Below are 16203 nucleotides of genomic sequence, written 5' to 3'. Positions count from 1 at the left end.
AAATCTACTTAACCAGCTATAAATAAACTGCAATACAATAAGCTGAAAACAGTCCAGTAGGTGAGTCCTCATCATCAGCCCCTCCGAGATGAGGAATTCCTTGTGTACCATCTGTGATGAGTCACCATCTGACATACAGGCAAAGTAAGGGGCTGGGGTCTACCCAGTTTTTAAAATGTTAGTAAAGCTTACTTACTTTCTCATTGGTAAACTTTGGAGGAAACTTTTGGAATTTTCTTTATATTTTGAGATCTCAGGTACTGATTCCACAGATCTACCCTCAACCCACTCAAAATAATGTTATTATTTATGGAGCATCTACTAAGTACAAGGCACTTTACATATATTTTTCTTTAATTTTCTCAGTAATCTCTGTGGTATTATTATCTTTATTTTATAAAGTATCTCCCTCTAGTAACTGATTTGACTTGCTTCCTCCTGACAATAGTCTCAAACAAATTGATTTCTTTTCCATACATATGTATAATCTGTCACATTTTGAAAGTATTACCAACTCAATTCTGGAACTTTTTATATTTCTTCACCATGTAAAGACTGGAAGCAAAATATGTTTCTTTCATGGTTACTGAAAACCTTCTATCATGTTAGGCATGAATTATTCCCACTGGCATTGTATAGGAAGTTAAAAATCTCTGCCTCTGGAGTCATTGTCACGTAGAGTGTTAAAGGGGCATAGGGGTTGGACTCCTAACATTCTCTCTCAGTAACTCTCACATTTTATTACTTTGAACACAAGGCTGTGGCAGCTTCTCTTCACTCTTTGTGTAAGGCCAAATCTTTGCCTAATATGCTTAAAATGCACATGATTTAGACTTACTTATGACTTTAATGATTTATGGTTGAGTTCTAAATGCTGCTCAAGGGGGTGACTGAATCAAGATTACCTGGTGTCTGTGTGCTTGTGTGTCTATGTGCGTGTCTGTGTGTGCACGTGCATTAGTTGGGGAGGGAGAGGAAGAATGGGGAAAATTATATATATATATATATATATATATATATATATTCCCAAGTCCTACTACCCAGAGATTCTGATTTAGTGAATAATCATTCCTTAAGTTGACACTTCCTAGTTTAGTAGTCTGAGATTTTTAAAATGAGGTTTTATTAAAGCAAAGCTAACCCTTACTGTTAAAACATTTATTTCTGCTTTGCTTATGTAAATGTGATTCTCTTGGATAATAAGATTCTAAAGTGACAGATCAGTCTGTTTCTCTAATCATGCATCGCTCCTAAAACTGCAAAAGGCACAATAAAGCTCTCAGTCCTTTCAGTGATAATTATTACTTTAAGAACAAGTAAAAAGCCCTAGGGACAATGAAGTTCAAACAGTTCTCTTTGTATATATCTACCACTATTCTAGTATATGGTTTTGGTAACAGTGACAATGACAGTCTTGGTAAAATTAAGGTCATATAGGTAGAGATTAAGAAAGCTAACTTGGGAACTAGACTGCCTGAGTTTGAATCCAAGTGCTGCCCCTTATTAGCTTTGTCATCTTGGGTACCTTACCTAAACAGTTGGTTTCCATTTTTCTACCTCTACAGTGGTAGTAGTAACAGTGCCTACTTCATAGATCGTTTGGAGTATTAAGTGAGTGGATAACATAGAATGCTTAGAACAGTGCCTGGCACTCAATGAATGATAGCCCTTAATATTGTATAAGCTAATTGACAAAAGGACATGGCTTAGGACCAGGTGGGATTATTATAGTTATGAGGCAAGACAGATAGAAGCTAAGATCAAATAGCGCAGTCAAGCCTCTAACTCAATTTTGCTATCAGGACATCAAAAAATGACTGTGATATATTTTCAGAATAATCCATTAACATGTATAGGCAACCTTTCAAACAATGCAAACAACTTAACATTCCAAATAGTATGTTAGTGAATCTGACAGTTTGAACTTCTCCATAAGAGTCCCTCCCCAAATACCACCAGATACGCACTGCCACTATTTAAAAAAAAAAAGAGGGAAGTGGTGATCAATAATGAAGTTGTGGGAGGACCTAGACAGCAAGACTTAGATTGTCATTCTAGCCACTTCCTCTGCGACTTCATTATTGATCACCTCTTCACTGAGTTAAGATAGAAGCTTCTTCTGTCTCAGTGACAGCTACTGAGATAGAAGAAGCTTCAGGTCGTGGTGACTCAGTATTATGGATTGCTCCCTGCAGAGCCTTTGGGACAAAGCCTGAGACTTGTTAGCCTTAACCCTCTATGGAACACACTGGTCGTTAAAAGGGGTAATATCCACATGGGGTAGACTTAGTTCCCAGGAAACAAAGGAACACCCCACCATAAGTTACAAGGGTCTTCCAATTCCATATCAGTTAAAAAAGACTTTTACCTTTGACCTGACTTTGTACTCTTCTGGGAGGAGGGGCATGTTCCCATAAGCCCGAATGGTTGGGATATGGGAGAAGAATGCATCCTCTTCTTCATCAGATAACTCTTCCTCTGAGGACCCTTTTTGGGGGGACCTGCAGTTAATGCATTGACTCAAATTAGAATCCTAATTTGCAGTCTAAATATTAAGTTTTAATCTCCAACTCTGATACTCATCTGTGCTATAGTTTCTATAAGCCTCCCCACCCAACCCATTTAGCTGGGAATTTTCATCTTCAGAATGTTTATAGATCAGATAACACCGGGTCTGTCTTTCACTGTTGTCTTTTCAGTGAATATCAGATGCATCTAGGAGATGCTTAATAAATATTTTGTTGAATAAATGCATAAATTCCCACTAAACCATGTGCCAAGAATTGTTTGCTACATTATAAAGCTTCAGGTGCAAAATTTTCCCCTATTAATGTAGTATATTGCAATGATGAGTTCCCTCTCGTTTTTTGAGATTAAGCTCATGGGCCCCAAATCTGTTAGTTCTGTCCACAGCAAAGTGTTATTTTGATTTTCATTTTTATTTATGGTTATTTCTAGTGGAAAGGTCCTTTAAGAGAATATGGCTTTACTATGGTTTTATAGGTATTTTCATAGTTAGAAAAGAAAAAGGATCCCAATTTCTCAGGCTTCTCTAACATTTCTTTGTCACTGCACATAATCATGACATCGGTTTCACTAATAAATGTTTTCATAAAAATATGGACTTTATACCCAATGATAAAAGTCTATATATTTTTTTTTTTTTTTTTTTGGGGTACGCGGGCCTCTCACTGTTGTGGCCTCTCCCGCTTCAGAGCACGGGCTCCGGACGCGCAGGCTCAGCGGCCATGGCTCACGGGTCCAGCCGCTCCGTGGCATGTGGGATCTTCCCGGACCGGGGCACGAACCCGCGTCCCCTGCATCGGCAGGCGGACTCTCAACCACTGCGCCACCAGGGAAGCCCAAAAGTCTATATTTTTAAAGCATGCTAGCTTGGAAACTAAAATCCCTCTGTATTCCTTTTGTCTGTTTTGATCTTCTTTAATTATTTGGTGTTTTACTCCCTGAAAACAACTTTGATCTATCAATATTTTCACTTATGCCTCACATAACAAATAATCATGATCTAAAATCTGAAGTAGCACTAAGGCAGCCATGCATGCATATGTGAAAACAAATGAATCGGGGAAACAACTAGAGAGCCATGAACTAATTCATTTATTCAACAACTACTTATTGAGCCACTTTTCAAGGCACTGAGGCTACAGCAGTAAACAAAACAAAGTGCCTGGGCACTGACATTCAGTGTAAATGAAAAGCTTATATTTTGGTGGGAAAAAAGGAAATAAACAGGTAAACATTTAAAAATATACAATTTAATGTTGGAGGTTAAGTGCTATGAAGACAAATAAAGCAGAGTCAAGGAAAGGATAGCAAGTGGATATAGATACTATAATTTTAGAGAAATGCTCAGAGAAGGCTTCTTTGAAAGGGTAACTGGGGCCCAGATCTGAATGGGGGAGCCTTGCAGATAGCTGAGGGAAGAGCATTCCAGACAGAGCGAACAGTAAGTGTAAAGGCCCGAAGCACAAACTTCACTTGGAGGGTGAGCAGGTAGGCTCCAGAACAGTGAGAAATAATGAGAATGAGAGGAAATAGTGAAGTAGTCAGAGGCACAATCATATAGGGCCTTGTTGGCCAAGACAACAGATTTAAATTTTATTTTAATTGTGATGGGAAGTCGTGTTGAAGTTGAGAGCAGAGAATCAACATTATTATTTGATTTACATTTTAAAGGGATCACTTCGGTTGCTGTGTGAGAAATGTGGGGAGAAGGGGGAGAGGACTTCCGTGGCAAAGGGAGGGATTCAAGTTAGAAAGCTGTTGCTTGTATCCAAGCAAGTTTATAATAATGGCTTGAACTAAAGTGCTTGCTCTAGAGGAGGTGAAAAGTGGTCAGATCTTGTGCATGTTTTTTTTTTCAACATCTTTATTGGAGTATAATTGCTTAACAATGGTGTGTTAGTTTCTGCTTTATAACAAAGTAAATCAGTTATACATATACATATGTCTCCATATCTCTTCCCTCTTGCATCTCCCTCCCTCCCACCTTCCCTATCCCACCCCTCTACGTGGTCACAAAACACCAAGCTGATCTCCCTGTGCTATGCAGCTGCTTCCTGCAAGCTATCTGTTTTAATGTTTGGTAGTGTATATATGTCCATGCCACTCTCTCACTTTGTCCCAGCTTACCCTTCCCTCTCCCCATATCCTCAAGTCTATTCTCTAGTAAGTCTGCATCTTTATTCCCATCTTGTCCCTAGGTTCTTCATGACCATTTTTTTTTTTTTTTTTAGATTCCATATATATGTGTTAGCATACGGTATTTGTTTCTCTCTTTCTGACTTACTTCACGCTGAATGACAGTCTCTAGGTCCATCCACTACATTACAAATAACTCAGTTTCGTTCCTTTTTATGGCTGAGTGATATTCCATTGTATATATGTGCCACATCTTCTTTATCCATTTATCTGTTGATGGACACTTAGGTTGCTTCCATGTTCTGGCTATTGTAAATAGAGCTGCAATGAACATTTTGGTACATGAATCTTTTTGAATTATGGTTTTCTCAGGGTATATACCCAGTAGTGGGATTGCTGGGTCATATGGTAGTTCTATTTTTAGTGTTTTAAGGAACCTCCATACTGTTCTTCATAGTGGCTGTATCAACTTACATTCCCACTAACAGTGCAAGAGGGATGCCTTTTCTCCACACCCTCTCCAACATTTATTGTTTGTAGATTTTTTGATGATGGCCATTCTGACTGGTGTGAGATGATAACTCATTGTAGTTTTGACTTGCATTTCTCTAATGATTAATGATGTTGAGCATTTTCATGTTTGAGCATGTGTTTGTTGGCAATCTGTATATCTTCTTTGGAGAAATGTCTATTTAGGTCTTCTGTGGGTTCGTGCCCCGGTCCGGGAAGATCCCACGTGCCACAAAGCGGCTGGGCCCATGAGCTATGGCTGCTGAGCCTGTGCACTGTTCATCACTGTTTGCTCTTTAGTTCTTCTAGGTCCTTGTTAAATGTTTCTTGTATTTGCTCCATTCTATTTCCAAGATCTCGGATCATATTTACTATCATTACTCTGAATTCTTTTTCAGGTAGACTGCCTATTTCCTCTTCATTTGTTAGGTCTGGTGGGTTTTTGCCTTGCTCCTTCATCTGCTGTGTGTTTCTCTGTCTTCTCATTTTGCTTAACTTACTGTGTTTGGGGTCTTCTTTTTGCAGGCTGCAGGTTTGTAGTTTCTGCTGTTTTTGATGTCTGTCCCCAGTGGCTAAGGTTGGTTCAGTGGGTTGTGTAGGCTTCCTGGTGGAGGGGACTAGTGCCTGTGTTCTGGTGGATGAGGCTGGATCTTGTCTGTCTGGTGGGCAGGTCCACGTCTTGTGGTGTGTTTTGGGGTGTCTGTGACCTTATTATGATTTTAGGCAGCCTCTGTGCTAATGGATGGGGTTGTGTTCCTGTCTTGCTAGTTGTTTGGCATAGGGTGTCCTGCACTGTAGCTTGCTGGTCGTTGAGTGGAGCTGAGTCTTGGCTTTGAGATGGAGATCTCTGGGAGATTTTCACCTTTTGATACTACGTGGAGCTGGGAGGTCTCTTGTGGACCACTGTCCTGAACTTGGCTCTCCCACCTCAGTGGCACAGCCCTGATGCCTGGCTGGAGCACCAAGAGCCTGTCCTCCAGACGGATCAGAATAAAAGAGAGAAAAAAAAAAGAAGAAGATAAAATAAAATAAAGTAAAATAAAATAAAGTTATTAAAAATAATTACTAAGAAAAAAATTTTTTTAAGTAATAAAAAAAACAAAATGGACAGACAGAACCCTAGGACAAATGGTAAAAGCAAAGCTATACAGACAAAATCACACACAGAAGCAACACATACTCACAAAAAGAGAAAAAGGTTAAAAATATGTATATATTGTTGCTCCCAAAGCCCACCTCCTCAATTTGGGATGATTCATTGTCTATTCAGGTATTCCACAGAGGCAGGGTACATCAAGTTGATTGTGGAGATTTAATCCGCTGCTCCTGAGGTTGCTGGGAGAGGTTTCCTTTCTCTTCTTTGTTCACACAGCTCCCGGGGTTCAGCTTTGGATTTGGCCCCGCCTCTGCGTGTAGGTCGCCGGAGGGCATCTGTTCTTCACTCAGACAGGATAGGGTTAAAGGAGCAGCTGCTTCGGGGGCTCTGGCTCACTCAGGCCGGGGGGGAGGGAGGGGTATGGATGCGGGGCGAGCCTGCGGCGGCAGAGACCAGCATGACGTTGCACCAGCCTGAGGCGCGCCGTGCGTTCTCCCGGGGAAGTTGTCCCTGGATCCTGGGACCCTGGCAGTGGCGGGCTGCACAGGCTCCCCGGAAGGCGGGTGTGGTTAGTGACCTGTGCTCGCGCACAGTCTTCTTGGTGGCGGCAGCAGCAGCCTTAGCGTCTCATTCCCGTCTCTGGGGTCCACGCTGTTAGCTGCTGCTCGTGCCCGTCTCTGGAGCTGCTTTAAGCAGCGCTCTGAATCCCCTCTCCTCGCGCACCAGGAAACAAAGAGGCAAGAAAAAGTCTCTTGCCTCTTCGGCAGCTCCAGACATTTTCCCGGACTCCCTCCCGGCTATCCGTGGTGCACTAACCCCTTCAGCCTGTGTTCACGCGGCCAACCCCAGTCCTCTCCCTGCGCTCCGACGGAAGCCCGAGCCTCAGCTCCCAGCCCCGCCCGCCCTGGCGGGTGAGCAGACAAGCCTCTCGGCTGGTGAGTGCTGGTCGGCACCGATCCTCTGTGTGGGAATCTCCGCTTTGCTCTCCGCATCCCTGTTGCTGCGCTCTCCTCCGCGGCTCCGAAGCTTCCCCCTCCGCCACCTGCAGTCTCCGCCCGCGAAGGGGCTTCCTAGTGTGTGGAAACCTTTCCTCCTTCACAGCTCCCTCCCAGAGGTGCAGGTCCCGTCCCTATTCTTTGTTTTTTCTTTTTTCTTTTGCCCTACCCCGGTACGTGGGGAGTTTCTTGCCTTTTGGGAGGTTTGAGGTCTGCCAGCGTTCAGTAGGTGTTCTGTAGGAGTTGTTGCACATGTAGATGTATTTCTGATGTATTTGTGGGCAGGAAGGTGTTCTCTGCATCTGACTCTTCTGCCATCTTGAAGCTCCTCCAGATCCTGTGCATGTTTTAAAGGTAGAGCCAACAGCATTTGCTGATGGATTAGATGTAGAGTATGAGAGAAGGAGAAGAGCCACAAACTTAGAATGAAACCTCTGAAGTTTTGTTCCTCAGCAAATGAATGGATGAGTTGTCATTACTGAGATGGAAAAGCAAGTATGGAAGAGAAAATAAAGAGTTTTGTTTTAAACATGGTAAATTTGAGATACCTAACTGACATCCACATTGGGCTATTTATTGTCTAGGCAATTTCATACACCAGGCAGCATTGTAGGAAAGAGACTCAGGATGGTATTTAAATTTGGGATTGTCAACAGAAGTGATATTTGAAGCCATGGGATGGTCTAAGTGAATGTAGCTAGAGAAGGGAAGCCGTCTTAGGACTGAATCCTAGGGCTTTAACATTCAGAGGCTGGAAAAGAAGGATGCTCCAGCAAAGTAGAGTGAGCAGCCAATGAGGTAGGAAGAAAAGCAGGAGAGTGTGAAATGCCAGAAGTCACATGAATAAAAAAAGAGGGATTGATTGTCACAGCCAAATGGTTCTGGGAGTTTGAATAAGATGAGGATTAATAAATGGTCATTGGGTTTGGAGGTTGTTGGCAACCTAGAAAAGAATGGGTTCAGTGGAGTGCTGGGGATGAAAGCTATAGATTTAAGAAAGAGTGGGAGGTGAGGAAGCAAAGACTGAGTTTAGACAACTCTTGAGATTGGCTGTAAAGAGGGACAGAGAAATGGGACAGGTGCTGGAGGCAGAATGCTGTGGACTGAATATTTGTATCCTTACCTCCCAAATTCATAGGTTGAAATCCTAACCCTCAAGGTGATGGTTTTGGAGGGGATGCTTTGGGAGATGATTAGGCCTTGAGGACAGAGCCCTCATGAATGGGGTTAGTGCCTTTATAAAAGAGGTCCCAGAGAGACATGGAGAAAAGATGCCATCTGTGAACCAGGAAGCAGGCCCTCACCAGGCACGGAATCTGCCGGTTCCTTGATCTTGGACTTCCCGATCCCCAGAACTGTGAGAAATAAATTTCTGTTGTTATATAAACCACTCAGTTTATGGCATTTTTGTTATGGCAGCCTGAAAGGACTAAGACAGAGATATGTGGTTAAGGGAGGACTTTTTAAGATGGAAGATATTGTAATGTTTGTATGCTGATGAGAATGATCCAGTAGAGATGAGGAAATTAATGATGCAGAAGTGAAAGAAAGTATTTACAGGCATAATGTCCTAGAGTAAAGAAGGCAGGATAGAATTGAGTATTTAAGTGGGGGGTTGGCCTTAAACATGCCAATAGGAAAGTAGGGAGGACACATGGCTTACAGTACAAGAGGGTTGGCAGATTTGGGTAAGAGAATAAGGAAGATGTCATCTCACTGACTGTTTCCTTAGTGAGATAAGAAGCCAGGTCATCAGCTGAGTGTGAGGAGATTAAAGGGGCTGTGGCAGCTGGAGAGGAGAGCAGAAGTATAATAGTAGCTGGGTTGTTAGGCCATGCTAAGGGCCAGCCTCAGGTCATGGTCATAAATTTAAAGTGTTATGGTTTTGTGTTTTTCTCCAGCCACATTCACTTGCTTGGGTAGAAGCTCAGATTAGGCAGAGAATTACATATAATTTGAAAATATTAAGTGACAATAAATAATATTCATCTTCCCCTCCTGTGTTCAGAACCAACTGAAAGATAGATGCAAAAGAGCGACCTTTATTATTCTAAAACAGATAGGAGAATGTAGCTTTAGGTTTTCAGACAAGTGGGTTGGAAAATTCTTCACTCCAGATACATCTTGTCGCTGGCAGGCCCCTTCCCTTACTGTAGAACAGGAAGGAAGACTTGAAGAGAGGAAAGAGGAAGGTCTGAGACAGATATGCTACTCCCATCAGATAATTCACTCCACCCCCAGTAGGGAGGAGGAGTGAGGGGTGGGGTAAGAGGCTAAAGGTCAGGCTAGCTCCCGGGTTCTCAACTCTAGAATCATGGGAATCACCTGGGGATCATCGGTATCACCTGGGCATCGTTTAGAGAAACATGCCTGGGTACACTTCCAGAGATTCTGATTTAACAGGCTTGGGGTGCCATCTGGGCATCTGGATTTTTAAAAGCCTACCTAGGGGATTCTAATACGAGGCCAACATTTTTCCTTAACAATAAACATGGTCAGAATTGCCAGACAAATATGATAGAAGTTGAAAGGAGCGAAGAATGCTTATTAAAAAGTTGCTATGTTGATGCACCATGGAATTTAAAAAGGCAAGTGAGGACATGAGGGATTGATGGCATAGCACACACACACACAAAAAACCCCAGTAAGGTCAGCAGATAGTGTGGGTGTCCCCAAAGGGTTGCAGAATTACTGGGGTTGGGCTATCCAGGAAGGGAGCTGGGAGAATAAGAGGTAAAGATTAAAGAATCAAATGCTGGAAATGCGATTCTGATTGTGATGCCACCAAAGTAGCAAGTTCTAAAGTGACTGACCATGAGAGTGGCTAAGCTTAAGTGTAGAACAAGATCCTTGGAGATAAGGAGGCCGTGGCAAGAGAGACCAGCGTGCTGGGTGAGTCATCAGTGTGGATGCTGAAATCACCATGGTGGCTGTAGCAACCTGGAGTCCAGAAGAAAGGTAAGACACGCAGGTCCGCAGTACCCGGGGCCGTGAGGCTCACCAGGATCCTGGGTGGGTGGCCTCTGTTTTGATACTGCTTTCTCGTTCTTTTAACAGACAGCCCAACTCCATTCATGGTAGATTTGAGAGAGGGAGGGTAAGAAAGCAGGGATAGATGATCCAAATTATTATCTTTAGGGATTGAGATTGAGAGAAAGGTTATAACTATTTCTGGAAAGTGATTGAATCTGCATGCCCCACTGGTAAAATGAAGGAAAGATTGGTGAAATGTTAACAGGCCCTGAACATAAACTGTAAAAAGGTTCAGGTTTTTTCCTCTCCTCCTCCTCACGTTTCGGTGGGTGGACAAACGTGGTGCATGCTGTGCTTGGTCTTCCCTTGACCTTGAGTAGTCCAGTTTGATCAGTTGACTCTTACTCTGCCTTATTGTTGATATATAACTATGCAGCCCTCAGTCACTTTTCATTTGTTTATTCGGCTAATTCCTCACCTCAGGACACTTCCCCCTCCCTTTCCCCTGCCTTTTTCCTATCTCCCAATTTGTTATGCAGCAATAATTTCCCCTTACACTGCGCCTGCCAATTGCAATGCCAGATGGCTTCTGTTCTGAGTCCCCTCACCCAGCCCCCCTTGAGAACAGCTGCCATTGTCATTGCTGTGAACACATCGTGGCTTTGAACCCATAGCTGGGACCCAAACTTGATGCTCAGCGTTGGGAGGGGCTAGCACTAATGCCAGGAGCCATGAAACAGCACACACTTTTCCTGCTGCTGTTCAGTAAAAGCCCTTAGAAAAGGCTCTTTCGCATTTTTTCAATCATCTGCGTATTGAAATCTCATTGTGGAGTTTAATTCCCTTACCACCTGACTCAGCTTCCTCGCCATGAAGTTCCCTTTGTGCCATAAACTCAATTAGGACCCATATTTCCCATCCCGAAAACAGATGTGAAAAACTGTGGTGTGTGTGTGCACATTTGTGAGCCTGTTCCTTTAGAGCTCCAGCATACACACTCCCTTGTCTGTATCCATATATTTTTATTTAAACAGGTTCATTCAGGAAGAAAAGCCACAATTCAGTGGCTATTGGGACAAGCTTCCTAAGTCAGCCTCTGAGGAAAGATAATAAAATAGAATTCCTTTTTTTTTTTTTTTTTATCTTGAGTTATCCTGTGTTGGTTCCATCACTAAAATTCTGTTACTGTCACACCATCTTAAAAGATTATATTTTTGAGCCCTCTGTGATGGCAGGTCAGTCGTGGGTCTAAAAACCCAAACAAAAAGAATCCTGAATCAAATACCACGTAGACCAATATGCATTTCAAAGGCATTGCCACGTAGTCAGTGGGTTAGGGTTTTTGTGTTGTTTTCTTTCTTTTGGGGGGAGTGGGGGAGGGAAAGGGACTCTCTTTCATGTTAATCTAATTGTGCATACCCCAGGCACATTTTACCATGTAGGGAAACGTTCTCTTTAGCATCCTTCCCTACCACACACTCGGGCCTCCTTTCATTCCTCCCTTTCTGAAGTCAGAGTTCTCCCCCAGTGTACATTTGGGGGAGATTCCCAGGATGGTGATGTATTCTGCTTCGCTGCTGAGGAATTTACTATCCCCCCACTTGGCAACAAATGAAAGTGGGTATTAATTTCTCAGAGTGCTGGTGGAAACACGAGAGAGGGGCTGCAAGAATGATACCCACCTAAATCTGTATGTAGTGCACAGCAGGCCACCGTTTCAAAAGAGGGAGAGGAAAGACAATGACAAGAAAGAAAAGATTCCCCTGAGTTGACTTCTCTGCATTTTGCGTCGTTAGGTTTTGGAGAGAGATGCGAGAGGTTCGGGCCCTGAACAGAGTCAAATTATGCAGCTGCGGGGATGCCAGGTCCTCCAGAATAGGATGCTTCGTTTAGATTTTCCACAATGCTATTGAAGTGCTTATTTTCCTCCTGAAGAGACACAAACAGATGCAAACTTCTGTAAACACTTTAGAAATGAATTCAGTGAGTTTGGCCTCTCAGCAGTGCTCAATAGCTGACAGAAAAATGTCTAATTAGTGCAAGTGGAAATAATAGGGCCACTTGGATTCCTTCCATCCTCCTCCAACTCTACTTTTCCAAGGAACTCAAAGGGCCTTTGTCTGGCAGGTCACCCTCTCTCAGGCTTTGTGCTTCAAACTATTAAGAGTAGAAGGGGGAAAAATAGATGAGGGAATGTTCTCTGCTCAAATATATGGCGTGTTCACGCAGGATGCAGAATGGGGTGTTTGTGGCATCCTTTACAGGTGCTCGGGAGGGATTCCTCCATTGGCGACAGCCAAAAGCAACTCACACGTGCACGCTAAGAAGCCTCCCTTTCAAGAACCAGCTTTCCTTCACCAGTTGCCATAGAGCCTGCTCATTTTCCTTTTTTTTTTTTTCCTCAGCTTCCAGTAACATCAGTCCTTAGACTTAGTGAAGAGAAGAAATTAAATGAGAGGTTTCACCATTTTCTGAGATAAACCTTAGAGATGTTATATGCATGATCTGTTATTTCCTTTTTACTCTGTTGAAAATTCCACTGACATTTCTTTTAGGAGCCTGTCTTTGCTTGTTGTTATTTTATCATACAGGTGAATGGGAGCACGTGAACGGAATTCTTTTTTCCTATTTTTTTCGTAGTGTTCCTCTTCATTTATTAAGCACCCACAATGTGCCAGGCTCTGTGCTGAACATTTGACCCACATTTCCTCTAATCCTAAAACAGCACTGAAAATAGGTACTATCCACATTTCACAGATGAGGAAATTGAGACTAGGAGAGGTTTAGTAACGGACCATGGCAAGCAAATGGAGGACCTTGGACACAGTCCAGATACCTGTGGTTTCATCTCAGACATTTTTTTTATCTCTAGAAGTTAGATTTGGATCATTTTTTATATCTCCCATGTCCCTAATCCCACCTAATTTTTACCCTACCTTCCTGAACTTATAAAATACAGTTAAAACTGTCATTTGGGGTTCAGTTTCTATTGATTTCTTTTTCTTTTTAGTGTAGGCTTCTTTCATGCCTGGTAATTTTTGACTGGATGCCAAACATTATAAATTTTACCTTATCATATGGCAGATAATTTGGGTGCCTATAAATATTCTTGAACCTTGTTCTGGAATTCAGTGAAGTTAGGAAGTAGTTTGATCCATGCTATGCTTGCTTCTAAACTTTCAGAGTGGGCCAAGAGCCATCTTCCTCTGAGGTTAATTTTGTCTCACTACTGAAGCAATACCCTTCTGAATATTCTACCCCCTGCCCTGTGAATGACATGATTTCCTACTATGGCTGGTAGAAACAAACTACATGAGGCTTGGGGATTGTTTCCTCTGCTCCTTTCAGGTGGTTCTTTCCCCGGCCTTGGGTGGTGTCTTTTCATACATGAGCTGATCAGTAGTGTTCTGCTGGAGACTCAGAAGGGACCCTCTGCAGACCTCTGGACTTCTTGCTTTGTGCAGCTCTCTCCTTCTGGTTCTCTGCTCTGTGAACCCTGGCCACCTTAGCCTCTACAGACTCCTAGAAGCTCCATCTCCTCAACTTGGGAAGACCACCTCACTAGACTTGTAGAGCGTCCTTTCAGCTCTGTGTAAGAAATTCCCAGTTGGAGTAATCCCCAGCTAATCACCAAATTATCATTTGGTCCTTTGGTACCAACTTTCACTAGAGAATTTCAAAATGCTGAAATTAAAGGCCATCTCCTGGAAGGTTTTCTTTTCTTTCTCTTATTTTTAAACACATAACAAGAACACTCTTTTCAATTGGGATTTGTTTTTATTTGTCCCTGTTTTTTTTTTTCTTATAATTTTTTTTTTATCATAATAAGAGATATAGGTTCCTTAGAACCACTGTTTGGACTCAGTGAGTGGTGAGTTCAGCCCGAGCTACAAAGACCCAGATTCCTGTGCCCAGATTAGGCCCTACTCAAAATCACCTTCATCAGACACAGGTGGAAAGCAGAAGAAAAACTGACCCTTGAGAGACTTGGGTTCCTCAAGTATTAGCTGAGGATGTAAAGAAATTGAAACTCTGTGCACTGTTGGTGGTATTGTAAAATGGTGTAAACTCTGTGGAAAACAGTATGGTGGTTCCTCAAAAAATTAAAAATATAACTACCATTTAATCCAGCAATCCTATTTCTAGGTATATATCTCAAAGAATTGAAAGCATGGCCTCAAAGAGATATTTGCGCACCCTTGTTCATAGCAGCACTGTTCACAATAGCTAAGCGGTGGAAGCAACCCAGATGTCCATTGACAGATGAATGGGTATAGATTCATCCATACAAAAATTGGTATATACATACAATGGAATATTATTCATCATTTAAAAGGAAGGAAATTTTGTCACATGCTACAACACAGGTGAACCTTAAGGACTTTATACTAAGTCGAGTAGGCCAGTCACAGAAAGACAAAAACTATATGATTCCACTTATATGAGTTACCTAGAATAGTCAACTTCATAGAAACAGAAAGTAAAATTGTGGTTACCAGGGGCTAGGGAGAAGGGAGAAAGGGTTGTTGTATCAAGTTTCATACTTGCAAGATATAAAAGTCCTGAAGATCTAATTCACAATAATGTGACTATACCTAACACTACTGAACGCCATTCTTAAAAAAGCTGAGATGGCAAAGTTTACGTTCTGTGCTTTTTACCACAATAGAAAAGAAAAACAAAAAAGATAGAGACGAGTTCCTTCCTGCCTCACCCTGACCCTTTTGACTTTGTAACTTTGGAAAGTCAACTTCTCAGCCACGGTTTCCTTATCTTACTTAGATTTTGTAGTTACTAGAGATTTAAATGAGTTCATTTGTGTGAACGTTTTTCATAAACTAGATGGTACTACGAAGATGGAAACCATTATTATCAGGGAGGAAAGGGTGGAGAATCAGCCCTAGAGAATTGACCGGCCTCTAAACAGTTACCCCAAAACTGAAGTGAGGCACCTGTGAGAATAGAGAGCAGAACTAAACATGAAGCATGTACCTCAAAGAGAGGAGACTCACTCTGGCTTGCTGAGTACCCTCCACAGGGTACATAGTCATGAGCAGGGTGACAGGAATAGAGATGCTGTTTCAAAGAAAGGTTTAAGGGAGGCTGGCAGTGGCAGAAGCTGCAAGTTCTACAGATGGCAGCTGAGGTTGCAAACCAAAGGGCTGTATTTATGTGTAGCTAGCATAGAAAGGACTCTTGATCAGAGACTGTCCTTATTCAACAGAGCTGGGCATACATAAAATCATCAATTTCCTATTCCATCTTTAAGTTTACATTTCATGAATGTCAAATGACTGACATGTTCTCATTTTAAAACTTGTGTTTTTCAGATTGATAGTTTATTTGACAAACCTCAATTGCAGTTTTGAGCATTTCAGTTTTAGTTAGGCTTTTTTGGTTGGGTAAAACAGAGGCTCACACAAGAAAACTCATAAAATGGAGTGTACATTGTTATGAAGACACACATGGAGCAATAAAGGAAACCTGTAGCTCTAAGAACAGCACTTGTGAAAAGGTGGCTTTGGAGTCATATTCTTGGATCTTCACTCTGGTGTCGTCTATAAATGTAGCTTAGCTACACTCTACTCTCTGCTTCTTCCCATCCTGCAACAACTGGAAAATTTTTTCTATCCTTCTTAGTTCAGATCAATAAGTTCATTTTTCAAGCCAGGCCACAGAGTCATGGGCCAAGTGTCAGGTGGGTACTCTTAGGTTAGCCTTGAGCTGGTGGTAAGATGGGGAGAGGGGATCAAGGTCAAGTAGCAAATACATTGCTGCTTCAAAGGCAGTGGCTGTGGGCAGAGCAGTTTCCCTTAGAAAGGGTTACAGTGTGTCAGGCAGTGATTAATGTTGGGGTAACTAACACCCCTCTTCCCCTCCTGGAGCAAACTAAGATATAAAACAAAAGGGGAGTTAGGCAGACAAGAGATTAAATATTACCTTTAATTCTGACAAAGTCTAAATTGA

The 16203-nt window shown here is 42.2% G+C and overlaps 1 protein-coding gene across 6 annotated transcripts in view; it reads left to right on the top strand.

The window, feature by feature from the left end:
* Positions 1-16203, top strand: part of ALPK1 (alpha kinase 1) — a 122789-nt gene that overhangs the window by 82367 nt on the left and 24219 nt on the right. The window lies entirely within an intron of this gene.

Source organism: Neophocaena asiaeorientalis, unplaced genomic scaffold, assembly GCF_003031525.2.
Source record: "Neophocaena asiaeorientalis asiaeorientalis breed wild unplaced genomic scaffold, Neophocaena_asiaeorientalis_V1.1 scaffold58, whole genome shotgun sequence".
Lineage (NCBI taxonomy): Eukaryota > Metazoa > Chordata > Mammalia > Artiodactyla > Phocoenidae > Neophocaena > Neophocaena asiaeorientalis.
Note: the sequence above shows the minus strand (reverse complement) of the source record. Positions and strands in the feature narration are given on the sequence as shown.